The sequence below is a fragment of the Ailuropoda melanoleuca genome, chromosome 8, assembly GCF_002007445.2.
Source record: "Ailuropoda melanoleuca isolate Jingjing chromosome 8, ASM200744v2, whole genome shotgun sequence".
Classification (NCBI taxonomy): Eukaryota; Metazoa; Chordata; class Mammalia; order Carnivora; family Ursidae; genus Ailuropoda; species Ailuropoda melanoleuca.
This window is the reverse complement of record NC_048225.1, coordinates 12019319-12046633: the sequence shown is the minus strand read 5'-3', so window position 1 is coordinate 12046633 and position 27315 is coordinate 12019319.

Sequence of the window (27315 nt, the reverse complement as noted above, 5' to 3'; positions counted from 1 at the left end):
ATACATTTCAAACCTTGTACCACCTTAGATTTTGATTCTGTTATCTTTCATCCATAAGGATTTCAAACAAAAGTTCAAAATTCCCCAAATCGGCCAATGCTCTTAAAGCAAAAATGTCTTCTGTGTTGCCTTTACCTCTCATGTTTTCCCTTAATTAAATTTTTTGCTAATGCCATGCTGTCTTGTTACCTATTTGATACTTTCAGAGGACTTGTAGTTTTTTTCTTAGTGGGTAATTAAAGCCAAATAACCTAGCCCACTTTTATGGAAAGCTAAAATAACCTGTTCCACCCCCTTCATGTAGATATTTTTGGGGTAGGAAATATCAAAGAGAGGCAGGGAAAAAATTCAGATAGCCAGAATACAGCAGTGGCAACCAGTTTGCTGGGTTTTTGTTTGTTTGTTTTTTCAAAAAGACTGTAAGCTTCCTTCTGATTTCAAAAGAAGAGTGCCAAGATGGGTGAGTGATGTCGGCCATGGTCACAGGAGGTAGTGAGCGCTAGGAGCGGCCATCTTTGGACCAGATGGTCCTGAAAATCTCTTCCAATTCTATGGGCCTCTGAATTGTGATTCTGAAGAGCCATCTATCCCCTAAACTTGAGCCACTCCTCTCATTTTATAAACTGCTCAGCCTGAGTTTAAGGCTCCCCCTGCTTTTGTCCCAAACCGTATTCTCAGATCTTCCCACAGCTGCACCACACACTTCACAAGCCATAGCCAATTAGACCCTCTGTCTACCCCTGAAACACCCTTCAAGCTTTCTGTCGCCACCAACCTGACTCAGTTGCACTGCTTGGAACACTTTCTCCCCATGTGCACACACAGGAATTCCAGACATTCCTCTAATGGGTCCACCTCCTCCATAAAGCTCTCTTTGCTCTCTCACTGTGGAGTTGTTCCTTCCTTTGATCTCTCAAAGCATCTGAAACCTTTCCGGCAACCTTTGCCTTCTCTCTCTTTTTTCCATGTTATTTAAGGTCTTTGTTTAATCTCTTGTCCTATCTTGTTAGGTACAAGAGGCTCAGGCTGGGACTGCTTCATCTTTGTCCCTGACATAGCTAGCTGGATACTCAGTGTGTCCCCGTCCAGGGAAGAAATGTCTAATGAAGCGGAAAAGTCTTATTCTCTGGTGTTATTTGTCCTTCTGACTTTGGCGGTAGGGGCTGCTCATTTTCCAAGGCGTAACTCGAGATCCTTTGAGCCGAGCGCACCTCTCCCCAGGGTTCTGGGACAGCCCTTCGTAGGACCTCAGACTGAGGCACAGAGGGTGAGACCAGGAGCCGCAGAGCTGTTTCTAGAGGCTAGACATGAAGGCAGGAGCAGGCATGCCCGGTTTGCTGTCGCCCACCAGCAGTAGAGTTGGCCAGGCCAAGCGTAGTTGAGCATTTAAAATACATTAAAGGCCTGCTCCCTTTGAAGTTGGAAACTATCTCTATTTAATCAGAGAGAAACAACTTTTCAAAAGATTTTTTCCCCTCTTTTTTACCTTCAGCTTGCTGGCTTCTCCTGTGGTTAGTAGCATGAATAAAACATGCATATCCCAATTAAATCTTGATTTAATTTCACTTCTTTGCAAAGCTGATGAACCCGAGTGCTTTCATAAAGACACTGAGCATTCGCCTTCTTTTGTTATGCACAATCCATTCCGAGGAACAAGGGGCTAAAAATAATCAGGCGCCTCTCTCCTGGCCTTGCCAAGCTCTCAGTGAGTTAGGGAGAAAGGAAAACACACGCATGCACACACACACACACACACACACACACACACACATCTCCAGCCAGGCTAATCCTCCCCATGGAGACCCCCTGGGAACTGTGGAGGGTGAGAGCTTGTGTTTGACCGTGAGAGCATCTTAGGGTCAGAAGGGAGGCACAGGCAGCACAAAACGACTGAGCGACTCTTGGGCGCTATACCTGAAGCAGACAGCAGCCCAGGACCAAGGCAAAGCTCCTCCCCTCCCCTGCTTCGGAGGAGGCACTGAGAGCAGAAAGTTCTGGACCGAGCTCTACCATCGCAGAGGTCTGATGGGGCTTCTTGGTTACCACTTGCTTGTTGAGTCTGAAAAACACAAAGTTCCCCCATAAGTTTGTCCTCCTCATTTCAAAAAATAAATATGTATTAGAGATAGGGAGGAAGTCTGTGAGCATGTTTCTCGGTGGCTGTTCCTGGATGATGGGATTGGGGACTGTTTTTGTGTTCTTCCTGGTGTTTCATAGTTTCTGAACTCTCCTCAATGAGCCTAAGTATGTTTTACAATCAGGAAAGGTGATCCTTTTAAAGGGACACGTGCATTGAACCACCTTACTATAGTCAGGAGGGGCCACCATCTAAGAAATGGTCCCTAAGGTCAAGGAGTTTTCAGTCAACTTAGGGTCACTGATAGTAGACGAGGTAACTCATAATAAGGACTAAACATAGGAGTCTCAATTCTAAGTTGTCCAGAGAAATGAATCTCTCTGAAGCCAGCAGTGATTAAAGAAGAATTTCCATTCTCCTGTGACACTAGAAACTTTTGGATCTCAGGGCTCGAGGGACCTTCAGAGTCGTGTAGGCCAAGGGTACTCTTGGTGATTAAATTTTATCTTCATCAGCCCCAAAGAACAACCCCCTGGTGAACATCGTCAGTAACTGCCCAGAAGCCTGACACTCTCCCGGTCATTCTGCTCCATATTTCGGTTTCTTTCACTGCCTGGAGGATCTTTCTTGCGCTGCGCTGAGCTGTTTCCCTGGTGGCTCTGATTTGGCCTGCTGGGGGCCCCTGTACTAGATCCGCCACCTCTTCCAGAGGACAATCCCTCTGTTTCACACTAGCTTTGATGTCTTTCTTCTCTTCTTCTCTCCACTAAACAACTGTAGTTTCTTCAACCACACCTCGGATGGTATGACTTCCCACTGACAAGGGCTTTGAGAAACGGGCAACATACCCACCAAATGAGAGAAATAAGAATGGACATTCACAGCAAGGAAAATGGTACAAGTGAGACATGGATTTTGAGTGTGTGGACTGGTCTATGAAGAAACCAGTCTAGCTGGCGCTGAATGCAACTAGGGGCATGGTGGAAGATGAAAGTGGAGAGGTGGGACAGAGGTGGCTGGGGAAAGCCTGAATCATAAACTGGTTTCGAATGTAGCTCCACACCCCACAGACTGAGCAAATTCTTTCATGCCAAGGGGAGCCCACTCTGGGATTCAGGGGATCTCTTTGCAGCCAGATGCTCTGGCTTCACGAAAGCCCAGGTTACTGTGGATGCAGTAGAGGGTGGCCAGAGAGCAAAGGGCAATGAAAAGATGCTCAGTGTTTAGTTACTGCCGACAGTCTTTCCCTCAGCTGCCACCTTTCCCTGTCATCGGACCAGCAAATAATAGAGAGTCCACAGCCTGCCCGTGGAGAAAACTCCATGAGGTCTTCATATTGTTGGGAATATGTCTGTCAGGTTAGCTAAACTAGAGGGTGGGTAGTAGGGCCAAGATACAAAGAGCTCGTCCATGAAATACAGGTCACTTTCAGGGTTTGTGCAAGGAGCATTCTGGGAAAGAGGAGGGGCCAAAGGAGCATGGCAGATGAGGGCAGGCAAGGGACAGAGATGAGGGGGCAGAGAGGGTGTCGGAGGACATACCCAGGGGGTGATTACCACCTGTGGATTCTCCCTCATCCCCCGACTCCTCCAATCTCCTGGAGCTGTCGTGACTCTCCTAGACTTAATGGGCGCCATGACAACCACGGGGGCTGTATGCACTGAGGGCATCACGATGTGGCGCATGTGGGCCCTGCAGTAAGCGTACAGGGGCCGCAGCCTGACGGGGGCCTACCCCTCTTCTCCTCCCACACCTGGTTCCAGCCTAGGCAACAAGAAGCCTTGTGTACATGTGTGGGAAGACCCCAGACCACATGTCCAAGCTCCATTCACTTGCCCTACCTTCAAAATGGCAGCCTTTGGCTACCCTCGAGCCAACGGGTAGGCACCAAGAGACCCTGGAAAGAGAACTGCGAGCCCTCAGAAGTGGGATCAGGACTATTTAAGGTACCCTGAGCCCCTAGAACTTGGCCTCGATGAGGGGTGTGAGATCCAGGTGGTCATGTCCTGTGGGTGCCAAAGATGTAGGGACAGTAGGACAGGATGAAGGCCAGTGCTGGGGCCCTCTAAGCATGGAGCTCAGAGCTCAGTTGCCTCGGGCTAAAGACAGTACTGATGACAAGTCTGGGGACCGTAACACAATGAAGTGGGAGGAGCAGAGGCTTGGCAGCCGCCCAGGTGGGGCTCACATCGAGCTTCAACACTCACTTTCTTCGTCATTCAAACTCTGGATCTCAGGCTCCTGCCGGACGAATCTGGGACTGCGCACTGCCTTGTGGGTTAGTGAGATAGCGCCAGCAAATTTCTGCCACATATCAGTAAACAATGGTCATTGTTGCCTTTAGCATGAAGTCGCTTGTCAAAGGAGAGCAAACTCACAACAGTGAAGTTTCCCCTGGGGCTTGAAGACCCCTGACGCTGGGACCACAGCTCGCAGGCCTTTGAAAATTGCTTTGCACTATTTCATTTCGGCGCACTGCCCACTGTTCAGTAAGAAAAGTCTGCTGCCGGTTCACATCTCCCAGGCTGCCCCCACCCTCCATGTGGTATAGACCACACTGGAGCTTTCTCGCACACAGGCTGCTCAACCCAAGCCTCAAAACAGCTCATGCCAATACACCGGTTCCCAAGACCCAGGAGGAGCATGCTGTGGGAAGCGTACACGCTTGTAAAGAGACAGGCCTGCTCCTATGCTTACAGGTCGGGGGTCTTTCTCCCGAATGCAGATGAGATATTGCTGCAGTGAAAGGGGAAATTGCTCAGGCCTATCTTCCAGGCACGGACCGAGGAGGAATCCCCAAGACTTGGCTGACACAGCTCAAAAATCTCCCGCATTTCTGTTTGTCACAACTTCCATCATTTCGAGCAACATGTGGGATTGTCACATTTTAAGAAAGTAAATAAAATGAAATTACGGATACGCTTTTGTGACCCCGATGTGCAGATTACATGTTATTATGTTATGGATCTCCCACCCCTCAATGCATTTGCACTATGGTATGATTATTGGATTTTGATGTATTGCCAACATCAGACCCAAGTAAATATTTTTTCTGAACTAAGTGATGCTGGGAAGGAAGGCACTTCTTAATCATACAAGCTGATTTAGGTGGTTTAGTAAGAAATGAAAGAAAACCAAAGCGAAGAAAAATAAAAACACCAACTCCATTCTTCCGTGACAAGTCTTACACCTCTAGTTCCCGAAACCCCAGAAAAATAAGCCGAGAGAGAAATGAGACTCGGCTCCTGCCCTAATTCTTAGTGTGATTCACGCATGTATTCAACAACTTACAGATTCAATACCCACTCTGTGCCCGGCACTGTTTTGGGCAGCGGGGGTAGGGCAGTCAAGAAAACAGAAAAAACTTCCTGCCTTCATAAAGCCTGCATTCTAGCAGAGAGAACGAGAAAAATAGTTTAGTGAAATCCATGGCACGTCGATGGGTAAGTGCCTAAGAGAAAAAAGACGTTATGTGAGTGGGGCAGGGAGTGTTTGGTAGCATTTTTAATGGATGGTCAGAAACAGCCGTTTGTGAAGAGTGACGTTTGACAGAAGCTCAGTAGGAAGGGAGGCAGCAAACTCTGGAGATACCTGGGGGAAGTGCATTTAAGCAGGTGGAACAGCAAGTACAGACCCCCTGAGGCCTTCAAAAAAAGGTGGAAGTCTGGAGCAGAGGGAGGGTGAGCCAGGGACAGCGGAGGAGGGGTGAGGCCAGAGAGGTAAGGGGGAAAGGATGGCCACGTGGGTGGGGCTTTATAGGCCATTGGAATGACTGCAGACTATTCTGCTGTACCCTTATGGGCAAATGAAGTACTGTCCCTGTTTTTTCAGCGCTTATATTATGACTGGGATGTGCAAGCAGCCAACTAGATAGAGCAGGGGGTGTTTGAGAGGAGAGATTCGCGTGTCAGCGGTCACCTTCTCTCTGGAAAGCTCTCTCCTGAAGGAGAGAGCTCCGGTTATCTGAGGGCAGCACTCAGAAGGGGACCTGTAGGAGATGTCCAGGAAGGCCAGTGGGCCTTCTGGAAATGGACACGTTCAAAAGGAAAGAGAGAGGGAGTTCTGTTTTGACCCTGGCGACTCCCAGGGAGCGGACCTGCTGGTGGGGTCTCAGAGCCGAGAAAGGCAAGAAAATGAACCGCGGGGTGGGCTCAGGGTGGGAGACGAAGACATTCTAGCATCACACGGCAGGGCTGACGGAGCAGCCTTTATTGGAGAAACGTACAAGCCCAAGCAGCGAAAGAAGGCTCATGGGTCCCGTGGGTCAAGGCAGCATGGCTCAAACCATGGGGTCATGCTTCACGAGGAGGGTCGGCCCAGGAGCAGATCGACGGGCGAGACCCAGGAGCCAGGCTGGTGTTGGGAGTTACCTAAGAGCGCCGGCTGTGAGCGCCTGGAGACCTCGTGAGAAGGTAGATTCAGGCTGCTGGGGGCAGGGGGACGCCAGTCTCAGAGAAGCTGAGTTAAAGCCCAACCCCTTCTGCTAGAGAAAAGGAGCTGGTCGTCCGTGCAGCTCCAGGGGGTCGGAGCTTCGGGAGATGGCCCTGGACAATCTGCCCCTCTCTCCTGTTGGGGTGCAGAGAGACCCTGAGCTAGAAGGACTGGGTCAACCATAGTAGACTGAAGACCGGTGATCCCACAGGGTGGTAGAACAGTGTAGACCACCTCCCGAGGGCAGACACTTGAGGAAGCTCCCGTGTAACGGAGGAAGAGGCGGCGGCCTGAGTGTCGCTGGCCGGAACGCCAGAGTCGGTTCCCGGAGTTTGAGAACATCATTTCACATTCTGGCCGGCAATCTCTTTGCATTTAAAATAAGGCTTTTCAAGCTCTGCTCCTAGAAGTCTAAGGGATCCGTTAGAATGCACAGAGCGTGTGGCTGAATTGAATAAGTCAGATCTCAGCCCCTAAGTAGCTAGTGAAGAGAAACAAAATATAGATCAATTTTATAATTCAGGGCAGAAAGCAGTGGGTCTTCCAGAGAGCGAGAGAGTTGTCTGGAAGACCAGGTGAAGGGTCAGTTGTTTCTGGCAGGGACAATGCCAACAAAGGGAGAGCAGTGGGCAGCTGCTGCCTTAACAGAGGAGGTGGGTAGAAGCAGGGGTGAGGCGGGAGCATGCAGGGCAAGGACTCCATGGGCTAGGAGAGCATGGAGAAGGAGGTTAAGAACAGACTGGAGGGCTGTGCGTGCCAGGGCAAGGAGGCTGGGCTTCACCTGTGGCAGGGGATCCCCTGGACAGTTCCAAGGAGGGGACACAGTCTGTGGAATCAAGTACTTTAGGAAGGTCACTCTGGCCAACAGTGGGCAGGGTGAGCACAACGTAAGGGGACCGAGTAGGGACACTGGATGGTCACACACACACAGGGAGCAGCCAATCAGCCAGTACTATTAGCATTGTTACTGTTACGCAGGTGAAGTGTCCGGCAGAATGATTAAACTGCCAACAGGTTGCTCAAGACCAAAGAATTCTTTGCAAAAGGATTTATCATAAGATTGCTTTAAATAGAAACTCCCTCCATGCTTTTAAAAGAGGATTTCCCCCCCATGTTACCAGCAACCTTCCAGAAATCTATTTAGTGTGTTCGGTAAGGCGCTCCCATGGTTAAAATGAAACCACTTCCATTCATCAGTGAAGACATTGAGACAAATTCCCTCTTGCAAAGTCACCTGGGCACAGTGGGCTCTGGAAGAAGGTGTGTCCTTCCCAGGGCTGGTGGCTCAGACATCGGACAGCAGTGACTTGCGCAGGGGGCTCGGGTAGGGGAGAAGCCATAAAAGCCCTTTTTCGTGGAGGAGCTAAAAGGTCTAGTGCCTGCTAGTGGCAAGTGAGGGAGGAGCTGGTCTGATGGGAGCCTTTCTCCTGAGACAGGTCAGTAGTCCATGTCCTGACTTACTCAGCATAGACTCAGAAGTCCGGGTCTACAGACGGTCCCCGGCTTAAGATGGTTCCACTTTATGATGGTGCGCAAGGATATGCTTTCAGTAGAAACCGCTCTTTGAATTTTGAAGTTTGATCTTTCCCCGGGCTAGCGCTCTGCAGTCGGAGGCTGTCTTGTGATGCCGGGCAGCGGCAGAGCTCCCAGCCAAGCACACAATCACGAGAGTAAACAACCGATCCACTGACAGCCCTTCTGCACCCATACAACCATTGTTTTTCACTTTCCATACAGTGTTCAATCAATTACACGAGCTCTCCAACACTATGATAAAATAGGTTCTGTGTTGGGCGATGCAGGCGTCTGTAGGCTCGTGCTGGTGTTCTGGGCACGTCTAAGGTGGGCGAGGCTAAGCTATGCTTAATAGGTTAGGTGTAGTAAATGCATTTTCAGCTTAATGATATTTTCAACGTATGATGTGTTTATTGGGGCGTAACCCCGTTGTAAGTCAAGGAAGATCTATACATATGGGCAGAAGTGATCCCTAAAGACCGGAGCTTTAGGGATCTTTGTTATTTCATCCTCTGGTAGAGTATCTGCTTCGTCGTTCCTGTTGTCCTTTGCTAACGTAAATCCTAATGTGTTCAGCGATCTGCAGTTCTGGTTAGAGAAGACTTCCTGGAGGAGGAATAAAGGCAGAAGGGGAGGAGCTGGGTGGGGGTGGGGTGATGTTCGTCCTTTCCAGAGAAAGAAGGGGCTCACCCAGGGCAGGGACTGCAGCAGGTAGCGTGGGCCTGAGGCGGCTTGGGGCCCCCGTGTGCACCCCTGTGGGCTGGAGGCACCCCAAAGGCTAGTGCAGGCTGACAGCTGGGCCTGGGTTCGGAGGTCCGCGCGCCCCCAAGGAGCCATCCAGGAATTGGCCCTCATAAACCAGCTCTAGAATCCATCCCCCCTGGCATATTTTACTGACATGAAATTTCTTTTTTGATCGGTGTACTCCCAGAGCCAGGTAAGCTATAAAATAAATAAATAAAAGGAGTCCAAGCCAAAATGAGGAACAAATTACTGGCACGCTCCCCACCCCCTCCTCCGGGCTCCCAGCACGCCCAGCCCCCATCCCTCCCCAAATGGGGGCGGTCTCACGGATCAGGAGGGATTGCAAATGTGAGATTTATAGGAAGAGGGTGACAATTTATGCCAGAAAAGTTTCTCTCTGAGATGTGTATGATTTATAAGTTTGTTTTTTTTAAAACACAAACGCGGAAACCCTTGTAAATAACAGATTTCTATATTAACTTTCTGACACAGCGTCCTACCTATGAATGAGTGAGCGGCATTAAGTTCCCATTTAGAAAACAAGAGCCTAAACCCACTGGATGGAGGTACCTGATTTGTCAAAGGCAGCCTGTTCCATTCATCAGAGCCCAGCTCCGGGATTCAGCGGCCGAACGACTACCCACACTGCTCCGGGGTTTCCTCACTGGAGGGTATCTCTTGCCTTCATCTTTATTTATTTCCAAAAGAAAAAAAAAGTGTTGCGACTGATTGAACTGACTGATTGATAAGTCAGTGCTGAGATTGATGAGGCCGGCCCGGCTTCCAGGGCTGCCTTTTTATCCCTGCTCTGTTCTGATGTAAGCTTGGCCCCTCACCAAAGATTTGCATATGCCACGTTCCATCCCGTTCACCTCTAAGCCACCAGAGCCCTGGAGAAATCCTTTCCTGCCTGAATCTTTCCCCAGAGGAGAATCCCAGACCAGGCCTCCAAAGATTTCACCCCAAATAAATCCTATAAACGCTGGCTAGGAGAGGCTTGGAGCCCTAAAGGGTCTGAGGGAGCGCCTCCTTTCACCAAGGAGGACTGCAGCCCAGAAAGGTGCAGTGTCCGTGCTACGCCACACAGGAGTCAGAGGCATAAGGGGGAGCAGGAAGCCTGCATTTGTTGATTCTGCATGCAGTCCTCTTTCTGCCACACTGTGCTCCACCAGGAAGCAGTTATTCCAGGGCCTACGAAGGAAGATGAGCTCCGTGGCAGTTTCTCCAAGGTGAGAGCAAAGAGGAAGAGGTGGTGGCAGGAGCCAGAGGTCTGGGGAATTGCCACTGATCACAGTGATGTCCGCCTTCTGCTTCCACCCTGACCCCTGGTGACAGTGGTGGGTGATGGCAGGGTCCCCATCACAGGAGATGCTGCTTCAAGGGGGGTACCCCTCCCCTCCACGGCTCCTGGTTCTACCTGTCCTTTCGGTCTTGTTCTAGAGCTAGGTGCTGAGCTCACACTAGTCCTTCAACAAATAATGCTCAGACATTTTGTCCCTTCTGCTCTGCCCCTTCCCTAATCTGCCGCCGCGCTGGTATGGACCCCTCGCCAGGCTACTTAATTACAGACGGTCGCACAGAGTAGCCGTCCCCTGTTAAGCCCTTCGCCGTATGCCACCCTGGTGTATCTTCTGTATTATCAGTGTGGCACGCGCTGTGTTCACCACACAACCCCGCATCAGGCTGCACCCCAGTCACTCTTGGGCAGGGACCACGGAACTAGTTCTGACCAATGGACTGGCCAAAGCAGCAAGGAGCTGGCACACGTCCTCCTTGGAGATCACGGGTTCCAGCAGGTGCAGCCCCGCAATGGAGCACAGTTGCCTGCTGGACATGCGACTTTGAGGAGACAGTCCCGTTCATTGTGTCCAGGCTTTGCGGTCGGGGGATGTATCTGTTACTGCAGCACATGCCTTCCCCGAGACCGACAACGGCACTTCCTGCTGCTGGTCTCAGGGGAAGAGTCATTTCCCACTCCAGGGCCTCACTGTATTCAGTTTTTAAAAAGAAGCCATTAGACTATGAGATAAAAATAATAACCACGATATATTTTATCCTTGCTATTTCCCAGGCACAGTGCTAAGTGCTTGCTAACCATGAATGCATGGACCCTGATAACTACTGTATGACTCAGATCGCATCATACCCTGAGAGTGAGGGATCTGAGTGGCCAGTGCGCAGGGTGGGGGGTGTTAAGCAACCCTTCCAAGGTCGCATAACTACTAATGGTGGTCTGGAATTTGAACACAGGCAACCCCGGTGCCCCATGTTCTTACTGCTGTGTTTTATGACCACCCCACATCCATCAAGCACGAGCCTTCAAGGATATGTCTGTTGATGTCTACCTGTCTGCTTGGATGCGTATCTTCCCAATGAAAGCATAAGTTATTCAAGAATAGGAGGGAGGGACTGCTGCAGCTCATGAACACCCCCTCCCCCTGGGCTCCAGAGCCTAGGAAAGGGGGGACACCGAGGAGAGGTTTCATAAAGCCTGCTTGAATTAAATTGTACGACTCTGACATCAATTCAGGTACACATATCTCCTGTTTGGCCAATCTGACTCAAGCGGCGTGAGTGCACGAGGCCTAAGACCATGAAAAGCTGGAGTCACATAGCCTGATGATCTGGTCTGTGTCTTTCATTCCTTCAGCGTGCCATTCCCATGCAGCTGCTGGTGGGGAAACGCAAGTCACGGCCTCTGCTCTCAGGGAAATCACAGTCCTGCCTGTGAGGGAACTTCACCTGAGGGCACTCACGTGAAGTGTCCAGAGAATAATTGTTACCCAAGTCCTATGGAGGAGTATCTCGGCATACGACTAGCTGTGCGCTGGTTCATGTTGACAACGTGTTCTCTGGCATTGGGTGTGGGGATTCCCTCATCTGTAGCATTTGCCAATTTCTGTGGTGTAAATATTCGTACCACGGCTGACTGCAAGCTACCACCGTGCTGTCTCTGAGCCCTGAGTTGGAAGGGAGATGCACAGTGGGCTCTGAGAAGCCCGTTTGCACCTGCTCCAGCACCCAGGGCATACAGCATACGATGGGTGGTACCTCCCATCGCCACCGAGATACAAATCGGAGCGCCGCTGGAATACAGATGAGCTCTAGAGAAGAACTCTCTCAGGATCGAGGGATATTAGAAACTAAGGGTATACATGGAATGTCCTTAGGTTTTTGAAGGCAGAGAGAGGACAGATTCTCATCTGTCTGGGCTGGTTTATGTCCAGGCCTGCCTGCAGGCACAGGGATGGACCAGGTGGCCTCTAAATGTCACACTTAGCCTAAGGATTCTGTGATGCAGGCAGAATTTGCTCCTAGCTTTCTTCTGCCACAAAGGACGTGTCAGGCTTTCTGTGGACCAGAGTCAACAGTACCAATGCGCCCAGCAGAATGCCATCAGCAAACATTCCCTGCAAAGTTGCTGACCTAGTATTGAACAGGTTAATTGTGGCCAGTGGGAGGCTCGGCCACCAGGAGGATTTCTAAGACTCTGGAGTCCACAGCTCTGGAGAATGCCGACACACAAATGACAGCTCCTCGCTCTTAAGGATGGCAAACAGGCCTGCCAGTGCTGGGGCCCTCGCCGAGGGTGCTCAGACTCTGGGAACCCCGCGCCCCCGGCCCAGCCGTGGTTCTTCTGCCCCGCGCGGCTGCCCCAGCCCAGCCCAATCACAGGAGCTCAGCAGCTCCCCTGTCTGGCACACTCTCCCTTCCTGCAGATTCCTCATTCTGGGGGCTCCCAGCCGTGGTCCAGAGCCTCTCCTGGGAGTTAGCAGATAATGTCACAGACTCCTGGAACCTCACAGGCGGGCAGGGAGCAGCCTGCCAAGGCGAAGGGAGAGCGTGGATGGGAGCTATTCATTTCCCATACACAGGAAGCTTCGGAGAGAAGGCAGACAAACTGTCTCGGAGACTAGCCTCCACTCTGCGGGACCACTTCCCCTACCAGGAGAGGCAGGTTGCCAAGGAAGGGTTCTGGTGAGGCCTGCATCCAAGGCCCGAGCGTATTTCCAGAAACCATCTAGAAGGGCCCGGGGTCTACTCCTATTTCTAAGGGTACGACTCCTACATTCAGGGCTAATCGTTCTGAAGCATCTGAGGGGCAAAGAGACGGGCTAATTTTCCTCTGGTCAAACCCCAGGCACAGGATAAAGGACAGAACCTGGCGAAATGTCCGGGCACACACCATCACTGCACAGGGATGGAGACGAGTCGCCAAAGTTCACCGGCGAGTTGCTCAGGAAGGCCGGTTTAGGGTTCACTGCTTCCACGGGGCCCAGGAAGCCCTACAAATGATGACCCACCGGAAACACTGTCTTTCACGGACGAGCCTATGGATTAATTCAGTGGCAAAGGAAAGCTAGTCTCAGCGGTTGTCTAGCTTCCGCTCTGACTCTCTCCCCTCCGCTGTCAGCACGAGTACACCAGAGTCAAGCCGGCTTTCTAAGTGCCCCTCACTTCTCTCCCGCCCCCCTCTCCCCAGACCTCTCATTAGTTCTACCATGTACCTGTCCCATCTGTCCATTTCTCCATCGCTCATCCATAAACCCACCCATTTATTTAATGACTATATATTGAAAACCTACTGTGTGCCAGGCACTCTGTCGGAAAGTCAGGAGGCTTTATTTCTAGCTATGTAGCCTTGAACCAGTTGCTTAACTGCCCAAAGCCTCCGTTTCTCTCTCTGTGTAAAATGGGAATAGTAACAGTCTGTAGTTAGGGTTTGCTGAATAGTAAGTAAATTACACATGCATATAAAACAGTACGGTGCCGGAAGCTTGCCAGGTCCTCAATAGCCCGTCCTTACATGCTATGGACGAGAACAGGATCAACGTGAGGTGGACCTTGACCTTAAGAAACCTGCAGTCCAACTCCAGTCTGATCGTGCGGCAGATTGGAGCCTGGTCTCCTAACCCTGCTCTCTTCCCTCTTCCTCCTCTCCTCCTTCCCCTTCTCCCTTGGCCGTGGTGACTTTCTAAGTGTCAAATCAGCTAGGCCAAACAAACTGCATTTCCCAGAGCTTCCGCCCTGTAAGTTTTTGTTCAAGAAAAGCCACAAGAGATGCTTTCCTGGGAGAAATGGAGGGCGGAAGCACAGCAGCAGCCATTGGGTTTCCAGAAGGTTGGGGCAGGCACTGTTGTACCTTGCACACATTGTCACTTGTCTGCTGTCATCTCCCCTTGATGCTGGGCACCAGCTGGCCATGGAACTGCTCCACCTTCCCCCAGTGCACCCCCCACAGCCCCTCTGACTCCTGGGCCAGGTGGGCTGCTCACTCAATGAGGGAGGCTGCCCCCTGGGTTTGCTGCCATGTACATATTCCGTCACAGCCAGAGGCAGCGAGAATGGGAGATTCTAGTCCACTCCTATGGGTTCCAGGTTTTCTTGCGGGCTCAGTTTGTCATTTCTCTCCCCACTTTACATCTTCTTTCCCTTCATGCCTGCCTCCCTGTGGACTTCAGGCTACAGCATCAGAGGAAAGACAGTAGAGTTGCCACCGTGTGTAAGGTCCAATTCCTGTAGCAAATCACTGGGTAGGTAGGTAGAGAGAGATGTGGAGCTAAAACATATATATGTATATGTGTAAATACGTGTGTGTGTGTGTGTGTGTGCGCACATACGTATACGTATATGCATATGTGTGTGCCCACACACCCAACCCTTGGTGGTCGGCTTCTCTGATTGAACCCTGACTGGCTAACTTCATCTTCAAGAATCTTGTTTCACATGCCATGTCAACTAACTTGTCTCTCCTCCCCTGGGGTTGGGGAATATCTTTAGACTGACTCCTAGGACCGCACGGAAGGGCTTGCCAGAGAGGAATGTTGCTCAACCCCTTCCCTCCTCCACTGCTACCCCACCCTCCACCTCCCAACATCCCGGTGCTCCCGTTCTGGAATGCATCTTGACCTCTCTGCAGACTCTGGCTTCCTGGTTTCCTATCGTCTTTGGTCCTGCGCAGGAACAACAATGGCAAAACCAGATCTCGAAAGTGACTAGATATTTCAAATGCTGGCCAAGAGGTCCCCATATATAGGAGCTACAAGGAGAGGACGTCCTAAACAATGGCATCCCAGAGCTGTCCTTGGCCCTCTTCTCCTTTGGCTCTACCCTCCCTCCCTTACTGGTCTCATGGACTCCCTTATCTCGCAAAGACCTATCTCTAGGACTCAGGCTGTTGTTGTTGGGGTTCCGGGTCTTTTATCACCGGAAGATCTCCTAGAACTTTCACTCATCCTCCGCACCCATTCCCACCCCCAAGTCAGTTTATCTCTGTGGCGGCCTTATTTCCATTATGTTCAAGGCTCGGCCATGGTTCCAGTCACCAGGGCTGACAACATGGGTGCCATCTTTGACACTGTCTCTGTTAGCAGCCCCCGGTACTCCTGCACCATATCTGTCAGATGCCTGGGGTCCCACATGCTCATTTTCCTTCTAAATTCCTCTCAGAGGCACTTTCCCCTCGGCAGTCCCACCGCTCACTCCCCAGTTCAGATCTTCCTCCCCTCTCTGGGTTTTATTCCAGTAACTCCCCAACTGGTCTCCTCTATCCCTGTATGTCTGTCTCCATTCTAGTCCTGTATATACCCTGCTGCCAAATAAGTCCTCTGAAATGTAACTCTAATCTTCTTCTGCTGCTCGAAAGCTTTGAATTAACTCTCCATTTCCTACTAAATTAGCTAAAAAACTCCTTACCTTAGCATTCAAGGCCTTATACAATTTGACCCCTCCCCACCCTTCCAGCCTTACTTCCCATTGCTCTCCTTTATGCACCAAATACCCCCACCTACCTGGACTACCTGCTGTATCTTAAAATGCCCCCATTTCCCCATCTCCCATCTTCCTTGCACACTCTTACTCCCAGCACTTCAGGCGTCCAAGCTCTACCTATGAAATCGGACCCATTTTTCAAAGTCCATCAGTTGCCACCTCTTCAAAGAACTCTTTTCTGAACCCTCCCGACGTGGCCCCCATAACATTTTCTTCTGCAGGGTCACTCTCCTCAGCCTCTCTGACAATTTCCCATGACCTTGTCTCATCACCACATGCACCTTTATCAACCCTCTGATGGCCAGAACCATGATTTTCTGCACTCTCCATCCCCACAATGCCCAGCACAGCCCCTGGCACGGAAATACTCGCCAATTCAACCTAGTGGCTGCTCCCACCAACCCTATTCCTACTCAATCTCACTCTGAATGTCAAGGTTGTTGATTTTATTACCAGGAAATTATCTGCATATTCCTACCTGCTTTGCTTACCCTGCTTTATATCTCAGATTTAGAGGTAAGTTAGACTTTAGACGGGCTTTTAAATATCCCCAGCTGATTCTACCACGGCAGCGATGCCTGTAACATTTATTTATAACTTTGCGAAATTGGCCAGTGGTTAAGATATATAAACCCGAAGGGGACTCGTGCATTTCCAATACATTAAGGTATATTTAAAACATGCTGTGTCTTACCAGGGGCTTTAAGATACACATTACCGCAGGAGCTAGGAGGACGGAAGCAGGGTAATTGGCTAATGAGAATTCTGAACAGTGGCTGGAAATATGGCAGAACTGCCCTTTGAGAACTGTGCTCACACCTATTAATGAACTTTATCCACGGCTCTAAAACACAGCCCTGTGTTTCAAACACAAGCCCAGGAGGCTCTGCCGCACGGAGGCTGTTGCGTTAATTCACACCTAGTTATGGTGACTGGCACCAGCCTTCAACACCGGTCAGAAGAAACTGCTGCAAAGTCCTGCGATAATTACTAAGTCTGGATTTATTTTATACCAGGTGCCAGGTGTTGATATGGAAGGACATGTTTTTCTGACTCTAAGTATGTGCAGTACTAGGAAGATGGGGGTGGGATTTACATGTTCCCGGTCACGTGTGAGTACGTGACTGTGTACGTGTACATATCCTGCCGTTTAGGAAGGACTGTGACCTAGCAGAAGGAGGAACAATGTAGGAAATCTAATGACTTTCAGCCTTGGACAGAAGTCTGGATTCCATGGAGGGTCTCCCAAGGTTCATGGCCCTGTAGCGAATATTAATCCAGATGAGGAAGAGTTCAAGTCTAAGCCAGCGAAGACTGTAAGGTTGGTGAGCCATTGACTTTGGGTCCCAAAAGATGGACATTCTTTTCATAATGGGAGGGAAAAAAGACAGCTTCCCACTGAGCCTGCGTATGGTGTTATCCTGAGTAGGAATGTCAAGCTCGATTGCCAAGGGGCAGCTGCCTTCTTGGACCTGTTTGTTCAGCTTGCAATGACCTTTTTTTTTTCAATGACTTTTTCAAATGCCCTCCTACCATCTTTAAATACCGTCCTATATGGATGGGCTCCCAACAGCCATGCGTATGCATCTGTCCGGCACTTCAGTCACAGACTGATGGACTGAGGAGTATAGTTGGGCCAATTCACCCACCTGATTCCCCGGTGCACCTCCGACCTCTCTGCCGAAGAGCCCCAAGTCTGCATCTCCAGCCCGTCTCTCTCCCTCCAAGCTCACACCTGTATGGCCAGTGGTCCACTGGACAGAGATCTGCCTGAATGACCCACAGACCGCTCATGTAACTAGATCAAACGTAACTTACCCTTTTCCATGAATTCCCAGATCCAGACACCCAGTTCCGCTGACCTGACCTCCCCTCCCGCTGACTTTAATCCATTCCCTCCTTCTCCAACCCTCGGCCTGAACTCCTGCCACAACCTCACAGCTGACCTTCCTGCCTCCTGCCTGGAGTCCCCCCAAGTCCGTCTTCCACATGGACTGCAGCACAGTCTGATCTGAAATACACGGAGGCTCTCCCTAAGGGTTTGTAACCTGACAATTAAAATGCACTCCCCTCCTCAATGTCTCCTTAGCCTTTACACCCCCCTTCCAGGCTGCAGCTCACTGTTCCAACTCCATTCCCTGCTTTGTGCTTGGCATTCCAATAACCCAGGACTGCCTGCATTTTGCCATGAAGCTCCAGGCTTCTGAGACATCCCATCTCCCCTTCTGTATTTGGTGAAAACCATCACAACCTATAAGACCTCACTCAGCGGTGACTTCCTGGGAGACTCGCATGACTCCCAGCCCCCCAGAGGTAGGTTAGGGTCCCCTTTCCTATGCTCCTCCGACAACTCGGCCCTATCTCTATCATTGCACTACGCACAGTGCAATAGAATGATTTTTTTAGGCTTGTCTGACCCAACAGTCTGTCAGTAACTTGGGAATCAAGACAGTATATAGTTCTTTCCCCTTGGTGTCTTTAACCTTTGATAAATATTTTAGGGTGAGTATATGAGTAAGTGAATGGAGGATGTGTATGCATGTCGAGGACTGTGCCATAGGTATGAGAGGGGAGAAGGAGCACACATCAATATATAGAAATTCTGAGCCTGTTGGACTCCCTGCATCTTGAATATGCCCTGGAGAGAACAAGGAGAAGATAATGTTCTTGAAATTCACTTTCTCTGATGATGCTGGACCCTGAGGCTTCTGACCTCCTAGCCTGTAAGGAAGAGTCCTTCTGGGCTTGATGCTGGTCAGGCAGGGAGTCTCCTGTCTGTATCACGCTGCAGGGAGCCAGACAGAGAAGTGAAGACCGGAGATGTCCCGAAGTGAGACAAAACGACTTCTATTGCTCGTTCTCCACGTGCCCATTGACCACATAGTTGGTGCCTCTGAGTCTCAGTCTTCTCATTTGAAAGTTGAGTAATAATCCTGGCCACTCAGGATTGTTTTGAGGATTGAGTTGATGGGTGCGAAGCACTTAGAACGGTGCTCGGTAAATGTTCAACACATGGCAGATGGGATCGTGAACTAGAGTGTGGTATGCATTTTAAAAATCACCAGCTCTTCTGTCCGTTAGCTGCACGCTCTTAGATCGGGGCTTCTCCAGCTCCAAGCTCTCACTACTGTAGGTCAGGTGATTCTTTGTCTTGACCGGGGGGGGGTGGTGGTGGAGGGGTTGTCTTGTGCATTACAGGATATTTAATAGCATCTCTGGGCCCGGCCACCCAGGAGTTAAACTATCTGCAGGCATTTCCGAATATTCCCAGGGGGTGGGGTGGGGGGCACAACCACCTTTCCTTGAGAAACACTGCTCTAAAGAGGGAGGTGACCTCTGTTGCTTTGACTTTTTCATCTGTAAAATGGGGAGTATTTTCATGACACTTGAAAGTGTTATTTGAGTCAGGTGTGATATGGTTCTGCTATTGTTTTGAAAACTTCAAAGTGCTTTTCAAATATAAAGTAAGTGTTTTGACAGATTTCATCAACTTGAGTACTTAACAGAAAAGCCAGCCTATCATCGTCAAGCTACCCACCCTCCCCCAGGTTGTGCAAGAGCATCTGTGACACGCAGGCCCGTGGGGGCCAGACCTGCCCCCCCAAATGCCGGCTGGAAGACTGGATTGTGAGATCTCTCCCCCAGCCTCGTCATGGCAGTAGCTGAAGACTAGTTTCACACAGTCCCGTGGACCTGAGGTGACAGTGGGATCTGCACTGACCTGCAAGGTTCTAGAATTCTCCCTAAATTTAGGTGGCTGTTGACCCTGGTAGATTAGGAGGTCTGAGCACTTCTTTCAAGCTTCCATATCCAACACGGCCATTGCTACTGCTTAAAGTTTGTACTGGCTTAAAAGTGAGTGATAATTTTAACCTCAACTTAGTTAAGGTCACATGACAGGGGTCGCAAGCAACCAAAATGTCATGGGATGTAGCAAGGATCTGATGAGTTCAACGTTCCAGTCCTATTGCCACAGTGGGCTCAATGAGATTTAATCTGGCCAGAAGTTTGTGAACCTAGAACGTGGTGGGAAGAGAATATATTGAATATTTGGCACAAATGATGCTACAAAATTGGCCTTTCATCTCCCTTTTCCTTGAAGCTTATCCCTGAAGAGCTATTGTAAAATGGAGACAATAGACAAGTACCCCTGAGTGATGAGTGTCCTATGATAAACCACCTTTATTTTATTTTTTTAAAAGACTTTATTTGAGAGAGAGAGAGAACACAAGCAGGGGGAGCAGCAGGCAGAGGGAGGGGGAAAAGCAGGTACCCCGCTGAGCATACAGCCCAACGCGGGACTCAATCCCAGGACCCTGGGATCATGACCTGAGCTGAAGGCAGATGCTTTACCGACTGAGCCACCCAGGCACCCCAATAAACCACCTTTAAAGGAACTCCCGCCCTCACAGGGATCTCTTTGAGTTTTTCAGGTGCCAGTCATCATTCCCAGTGCACACTCCCAGGCCAGTGTAACCACTGGTCCACTCCAGAAGCCCAGCAGTTGGGGGTCAAGCCCAGATCACTAGCTCTTGTTGTCCTTGTCCCCTGGTACGTCCCCACCTTATGCTTCCAGGGTCCCCTCAGATGGACTTTGTACAGGACCTCGGCCGCACGTCCAGACCACCCAACGATCTTAGAAAGCGTATGGGTCTCTAGCCCTTCCTCTTCAGGAGGCCCTGGGCTCTCATAAAACTTGCTCCAGCCCCTCCAAAGAGAGGGCTGCATACGCAGTCTGAGGGGCAGTCAGCTTTTCTCAATCCACAGAAAAAATGTCTTATGTGCTCCCCAAACAATTTTTTTTTGTTTAACACTGTTGCAAAATGAAGAGGAATCATGCAAATGATACCACCAGCAATAAAAATCAGCTCCCTGTGACTTTCTGGATCAGGAAACTCAGAAGCGGCTCCCATCATTTTTAAATTCTTCCCTCCTCTAAGGTAGTGTTCCAATTAGCTTGATGATGGCAGCAACAGAGCGGAAGGATGGGCTTTCAGCCAAGCAGACCACTTTCTTGGGCCTCAGTTTCCCTGTCTGTAAAGTAAGGAGAGCAATCCCCAGGCTGTTGTGAGTTGGGGGGAACAGAAGGAAGATGGCCCAATTAAGTAGAACCGGGAAAATGCCTGCCATAAAGTCAGGCCAGCTGGGCCATGAAAGCGTTTTCGGGGGCTCCGGGTGCAGATGCGGGGAAAGGAAACGGCAAGACAGGGAATTGGTCACAACTACTCCCAGTAACTCGGCTTTTTAATTAGGGGAGACTTCAGCCAACAGCAGAGGTGCTTGGGCTCCATGAGCTGGTGGCCTGAAATGCAGCAGAACGGCCTCCGAGCACGTCTGCCCTGGGTGGTAACAGGGGGACAGTGAGGCCTCCCCACTCGGCGCCGCGTCATCCATTAGAAAACAAAAAAGGTACAGTAAGTGCCACTGAGCTCCTCCATTAATTGCTAAGTAAGGGGAAAAAAAAGAAGAATAAAGTGCTTTTACCTGCTCGGCTGGATAATTAAAAGCTGCCTGAAGCACCGCTAACCTTTTTCATTACGGCAGTGTTCATTATAAAGCCAGAAAGAATTAACTACACTGCATTATCAGATATCGAAAAATATTAATAGCAAAAGTGAGAAAGGGAAAGGAGGAATTTTGGGCGAGTTAATTAAACCACACGTCCTCAATGACTTATTAAGTGACTGGCCGAGCTTCCTGGAGCTCCGGGAGGCCCAGGGAACGCACGCCGTGCTCTCGCTCCTCAGGAAATGAGTTTCCAGCCCGGGAAACGGTCTTATTTTCCCTTCCTCTGTTGCAAGTTTTTGTTTCTTTCTCTCTTTCCAAATACTGCCGAGAGAGTCAAGTCCTGGATTGGGACCATCTTGGCGCCACCCTAATGGGAGCTGGTCAAGAACCCTCGAAGGTCACTGCGGTGCGACTGCTTGGGGAACGAGGCCACTGTGTTGTTCAGCAAAAAAGCCTTTCGGTTCTCCTGTAACTGACTGAGCAGGTGAGAACATCTTCTAATGAGGTCCCTTTGCTGCTGCTGTAATCATAGCCCATGAATGAATTCAAGATGGGCTCGTCTCGCCTATCAAATTCCCTTCTCCAGGGTCTGGTGCGACACGCTGGCACAGGGCATCGAGTCGGGCTGCGCCCTTGGGGCCTTGAGAGCTGTTTGGAATAGGTGCGCTGTCAACTCTCCATCTACGAAACTTGGAGCAGCCCGTGGGTGCCCAGAGCAGACCACGGTCAGAGCCCAGCTGCAGCAGGCAGGCCTGCCGAGCGAGGACCGTCGTACTCACGAATCTCTGGCGAATTGAGATGACATCTTCTGCAATACACTTAAGCGCTTAGTACAAAACGGCAAACGTGCAGCATGCATGTCTTTGCACCAGCTCAGCTGGCGTAGGAGGATGGGGGCCAAAGGGAGGGACGCGGGACAAAGAACATCTTCCATGGTGGAAGGGACCAGGGAGGGAATAAAAGCATTTTCATTTAGCAAAAAGCAAAATTGATGATGAAGAAAATGTAATATTGATTTCTTTCTTCTTCCTGCTGGCACTGAAGCTTTAAATGAAGGCATAGAGCAACAGAGACTCCAACTTTGATTGGTTGTTCTTCGACCTAATCTTATTTTAAGAGTCTCGTTTGCATGATTGTTAGTGACACGCAGCAGAGGTTTCTCTTGAGGCTGAGGGAGGTTATCATTGCTCCGCCCTGCCATTACGGCAATCAGACACTGTTGTGGGGACCACCCATCCTGGACCTGGTGATGGGCTTCTTCCCTGTGCCATCCCTTGGCCCCAATGGCAACTCTGTTCAGAAACTCAATGAACAGTACCACTTGCCCAAAGAAGAGCTTTCCAGAAAATAAGGAATAAGTGATGGTTGATCAAGCTGCCGCCTACATACAGGTAGCAGGGACAGGAAAGCTCTGCCCAGTATGTGAGCAAATGTCAGAATAGTTATGAGGGCAGAGACGGGAGGTTGAGCAGAATGGACAAAGTCATTGAAATGGACCCAAAGGGCGCGTGTCTTCCTGACCATCATGAAGATCTGTGTTTGCACAGATGCCTTCTTGCATCCTGCCAGCCCGCTCACTCTGTGCTGCGGGCACTGGGGGCTCGGCAGTCCCAGCAGCAGGACCTTCTCCCTGTTAAGTAAGCTTCTCATGTAAAGCATTTAGAACAGTGCCTGGCACTTAGTAAGCACTCAATAAATGGTATTGATTCCTTCAGCATCCTGCATCTTTATCTGGAACTTTTCATGAGCTTCCTTTATCTTGAAATGCCTTGAAAGGAGAAATCTAGAGATAACATAGAAAAGGGTATGGACATCGAATTTTGAACAATTCTTTAGAGGTAGATTGCCACATGGAATGACAACTGCATTTTTCCCGTGCTTGGAAAAATTCTTAACTTTCTGTTTCTAATCTATCCTTCTGGGGATGAGGGGGAGGGTGGTAGTGTTAGAATCAGTCTCTTACAAATTGCCAGATTTGAGACTAGAATTTAAGTGGGCCACCGATCACCTCCAGCCTTCAAGGCTCGAGCGTTTGCTGACCACTCTGCCTCTCTTGTAGGAATACTTAAAGGGTGGGCTTCTTTGGCCAAGAGGAATATCTCTGCTTAGGACCGTGTAAGAAAGCCTTTTGAAACTCGGCAACTGGGAGCTTGAAGAGAAGTAAGAAAGAGGTTGCCCACGGGCCCTTTTGTGTAAGGCCAAGCTTCCAAAGGTATCGTGCACGTTCCCACGTCCTTATCATGGCTCAAGTCCTACCAAATCACTCATCCTTTCCAGTCTTCTTCCTCCCCAGACCCTCTTCCAGGAACTCTTGGAGCAGAACCAGGCCTGGTGATGCCTTCTCCTAGTTTCCATAGTTTTATCTGAACTTCTCATATTTATCACTCTGGATTGTCTGAACTATCAGTCCCTCCGTTCTAGAGAGTTCACGGGCATCATGCTATCAATCTCTTTTCTGTTCTTTTGCGCTGTGGAATGAATGGTCATTCGAAGCGCCCCTGTTTGTGTCCACGGAGCCCCCATTGCTTTGGGGTCGTGTCCGTATTAGAGGAAGTATTTGACAGTGTTTTAGTGAGTTGTTTGCGTTGTTGTCCATTCTATGTGTGAGCACTTGGAGGGGAAGCATCATTTATTTATCTTTAGATATTTATCATGCCTGGAACAAGATTACTACGCAGATGTTTGTTGGGTCATGTTGGATTGAATTGAATCGCACTTCTTCTCTATTCACCATCCCCCCAATTTGGTACTGGGCAGAGTGTGGACACACACAAATATTCACTGCTGGGCTCGAATTAGCCCCCTTGGCAGTCTCGGCCCCCTCAGCACCTCCACACTGTGTGATGTTTTGTGGCTGTAGAGCAAAGAGGTGGTCCGTGGGTCCCAGAGAGCTTGCTCATCTTAGACCTCTGTAGCCACAAAACAGACAACCCCCAATAGCCAATACTCTCCATGTTCCTTTTTCTCTCTGTAACTTAATTTATCTCTACATTCTAGAAAACCACATAACTATTTAGAAAGAAACTACAGATGTGTTTTGAAACCCTAGGTTTCCAGGCTATTCTATTTAAGGGACTTTTCCTCAGATGCCTCGTAATCCATGGGAAACATGGAAGTAATTCATTTATGCCCCCTGCTAAGCGCGGTAGGCACTGCCACTTAATTTGTGACTTCAGACAGGCAATGACCTCTCTGGGGCTACATCGGTCCATCGCCAAGCCCCCTTCCTGCTCTAACATCTGTGCTTCTGACACCCTTTGGCTAACTGATCAGCTCATGTAGCCATTTCTAACCTCCTTCTCTCTTGCCCTCCCCCTCCTACTGATGATTTTTTTTTTAAGGGTATATACTTACTTTCGTGGATCCCCATACAATATGAGTGGCCATGCGACCAATTTTGGACAAGGGCTTCTGGGGAAAAAAAATTGCTTTCCAAGATAAAATGGACAGATACAGTTGATGAAGTCCCCTCTTTCTTCCTATCTTGAGTGAGGAGCTGGTAGCCATTTTGTGGTAGTGAGGTGGCGAGCACGAGGACAGAAAGCCAACATACCAAGGGTGGGGGAGCGCCCAGCTGTTTGGCAGCAACACAGAGCCAGGGACCATCCCGGTGAAGGAATCATGGATGCCTTCATGAGTTTAAAGTATGATTAGTCAGGAATTTTGTTGAAATTTCTGCTGAAAACAATTTCGCCACAAGCATCCCTGACACACATCTTTCTAATTTCTTGTCAGGAGAATTCGTCAGGTAAATTGCTTCATTCCCTTGGGTCCTCCCCACGACTATTACTCCAACTTGACCAAATTCACACAACTCACCGACGACCCAGGCCAGAGTTCCACACCCCACCTCTTCGACAAAGGAAGCTGTCAGGCAGTCTTGTCCCTCCACCATCCTGGGGCACAGGCCCAGAGTGAGTCTTCAGATTTCTCCAAGAGCCCGAAAATTCTGTAAGGAGGACTGTGTCCAAGAAGGCGCTCCCCTGCCCTTGAAGCTCAGCAACCCTCCGTGGGGAGGAAGCAGAGACGGTCCCCCAGCCAGGGCCCAGAGCACAAGTAATTAATAGGTGATCATGGGCCCGGACAAATGCAGACTGACAGCGGGCTTACCTACCTTATAACCTGCGCCTTGGCTAACATTAGTTCTACAGCGAAACCCGGGGCTTGTTGACATGTTGTTCCTTTTCATTAATAAATACTGCCCGAAACAATTACACTTCAGGAAACTAACCTTATTTTTCTCTTTCCTTCTGAAAGGGACCAAAAATTAAAAGCAAAGATGCTTAAATCAGCTGGAGGGCTCCTGGGCGTATGTTCCTACGTGCAATCTGTTTAATGGGAAAGACCTTTCGGGGGAAGGGCAGTCACTCTGCAGCTCCACCTGAGGGGTCCCCAGCAGGTGGAGATAGAATACGCCGTTTCTCCGTGAGAGCCTGGCCCTCTACTTATCTCAGGATCCCACTGTTCAACGGCCTTAATTTACCTCCACAGTCTAGCTCCTCCTGGAGCCACAGGCCATGTCAATCTTTTTTTTTTAAACCAATATAATATCATAAGATACCAAACCAATATAATATCAAACCAATATAATATCATAAGATATTAAACCAATATAATATCATAAGATATCAAAAGATCAAATATCAAAAGATCGTGACACTTGAAAATCAAGCAGTCCTAGGTTTGAGTCTGAACCCTACCACTTATTAACTGTCGGTTTTGCACAACTAATTTGACAATTCTGATTATCTGTCGTTGCATTGCAAAATGTTCCAACACCTAAGTGGCTTAAAACCACACACATTTATTATCGTGCAGTGTCTGTGAATGAGGAGTCCTGGTGCGTCTGAGCTAGGCCCTCCATTCAGGTTACCATCAGGGTGACAGCTGGGGCTGCAGACCTCCACCAGCTTCAGCAGGGAGAATACGCTCCCAAGCTCACTCACTTGACTGTTGATGGTCAAATTGACTGTTGACTGTTGTTCCTCCAGGGCTGGTGGCTGGTGGCCTCTCTCAGTTACTTGCCACATGGACTTTTCCATAACACATCTCCCACTGCAGCAAAAGACTTCCGTCAGAATGAGCCAGCAAGAGAACAAGATGGAAGTTACAGTCTTTTAAAAACCTCATCTCAGGGACACCTGGGTGGCTCAGTCAGTTAAGCATCTGATTTCAGTTCAGGTCATGATCCCAGAGTCCTGGGATCAAGTCCTGCATTGGGCTCATTGTTCAGCAGGGAGCCTGCTTCTCCCTCTGCCTGTCACCCCCCTGCTTGTGCTCTCTCTCCCGCTCTCTCTCTGACAAATAAATAAACTAAATTAAAATAATAATAATAATAATAACCTCATCTCAGAAGCACTATCCCATCACTTCCTCCATATTCTGTTCATTAGAAGCAAGTGGCTGGGTTTGGCCCACACTCTGGGGAGGGGATTGCATGCGGACATGAATGGCAGCCATTCTAGAAGCTGCCTCCCGCACCTTCTGAGTCACGGCTTCCTCATCTGTAAGTGATCATTATAATTACCCCAAAGGTCGAAGAGAGATTCAGATGAGAGGGTATGCAGCCTAGGGCCTGGGAGAATGCGTGAGAACGCGAAGTGCCCCTCCACCCGCTCGGCTCGCCAGGTCTCACCGACCTGCTCAGAGGCAGGCATGCAAAGGAGGCCACGTGGCTAGTTCCACTTCCGAGAACGAAGCAAAAGGGATCCAGAGAGCAAGTCAGAGAGTCCCCAAGGGCACAAAAATGATGGCAAAGGGAACATTTGGGCTCTCGGGACAGGGTCAGAGGCAGGCAGGAAGCTGGAGAGATCCCTGCTGAGAGGCTGAGCTCGGGGTGACCCTGAGAGTAGAACCCAGGACAGACCCCAGCAAACAGCCTCATGAGCCAGGGCGCTGCCAGCCAGGCCAGCCCCACCACCCTCCCCAGCGACTGCTGACAGCCCCACGAACAGCCCCGGAGGGATTCCATAAATCATGAGGTGCCTTCCTCCCCCAAGGTCAGCGGACTGTGGAGCCAGCGCTGAGCATGGATCACTTTCACTTTCCTTCCCTAATTCTCCCCAGTTCATTAAAGCTTGACCTTCGGGGCTCCCACGGCTACCGCGGATGTCCAGCCAGAGAGACCATTATATTTTAAAGGCTGTTAAACTGTCCAGTGATATTTTAGCCTCTTTTTTTATATTTGATAGCAAATCATCAATCACTTGTGTAAACTTCCAAGTAAAAACTAGGGAGAAAAAGATGGAGAATTATACGAAATTACAGTG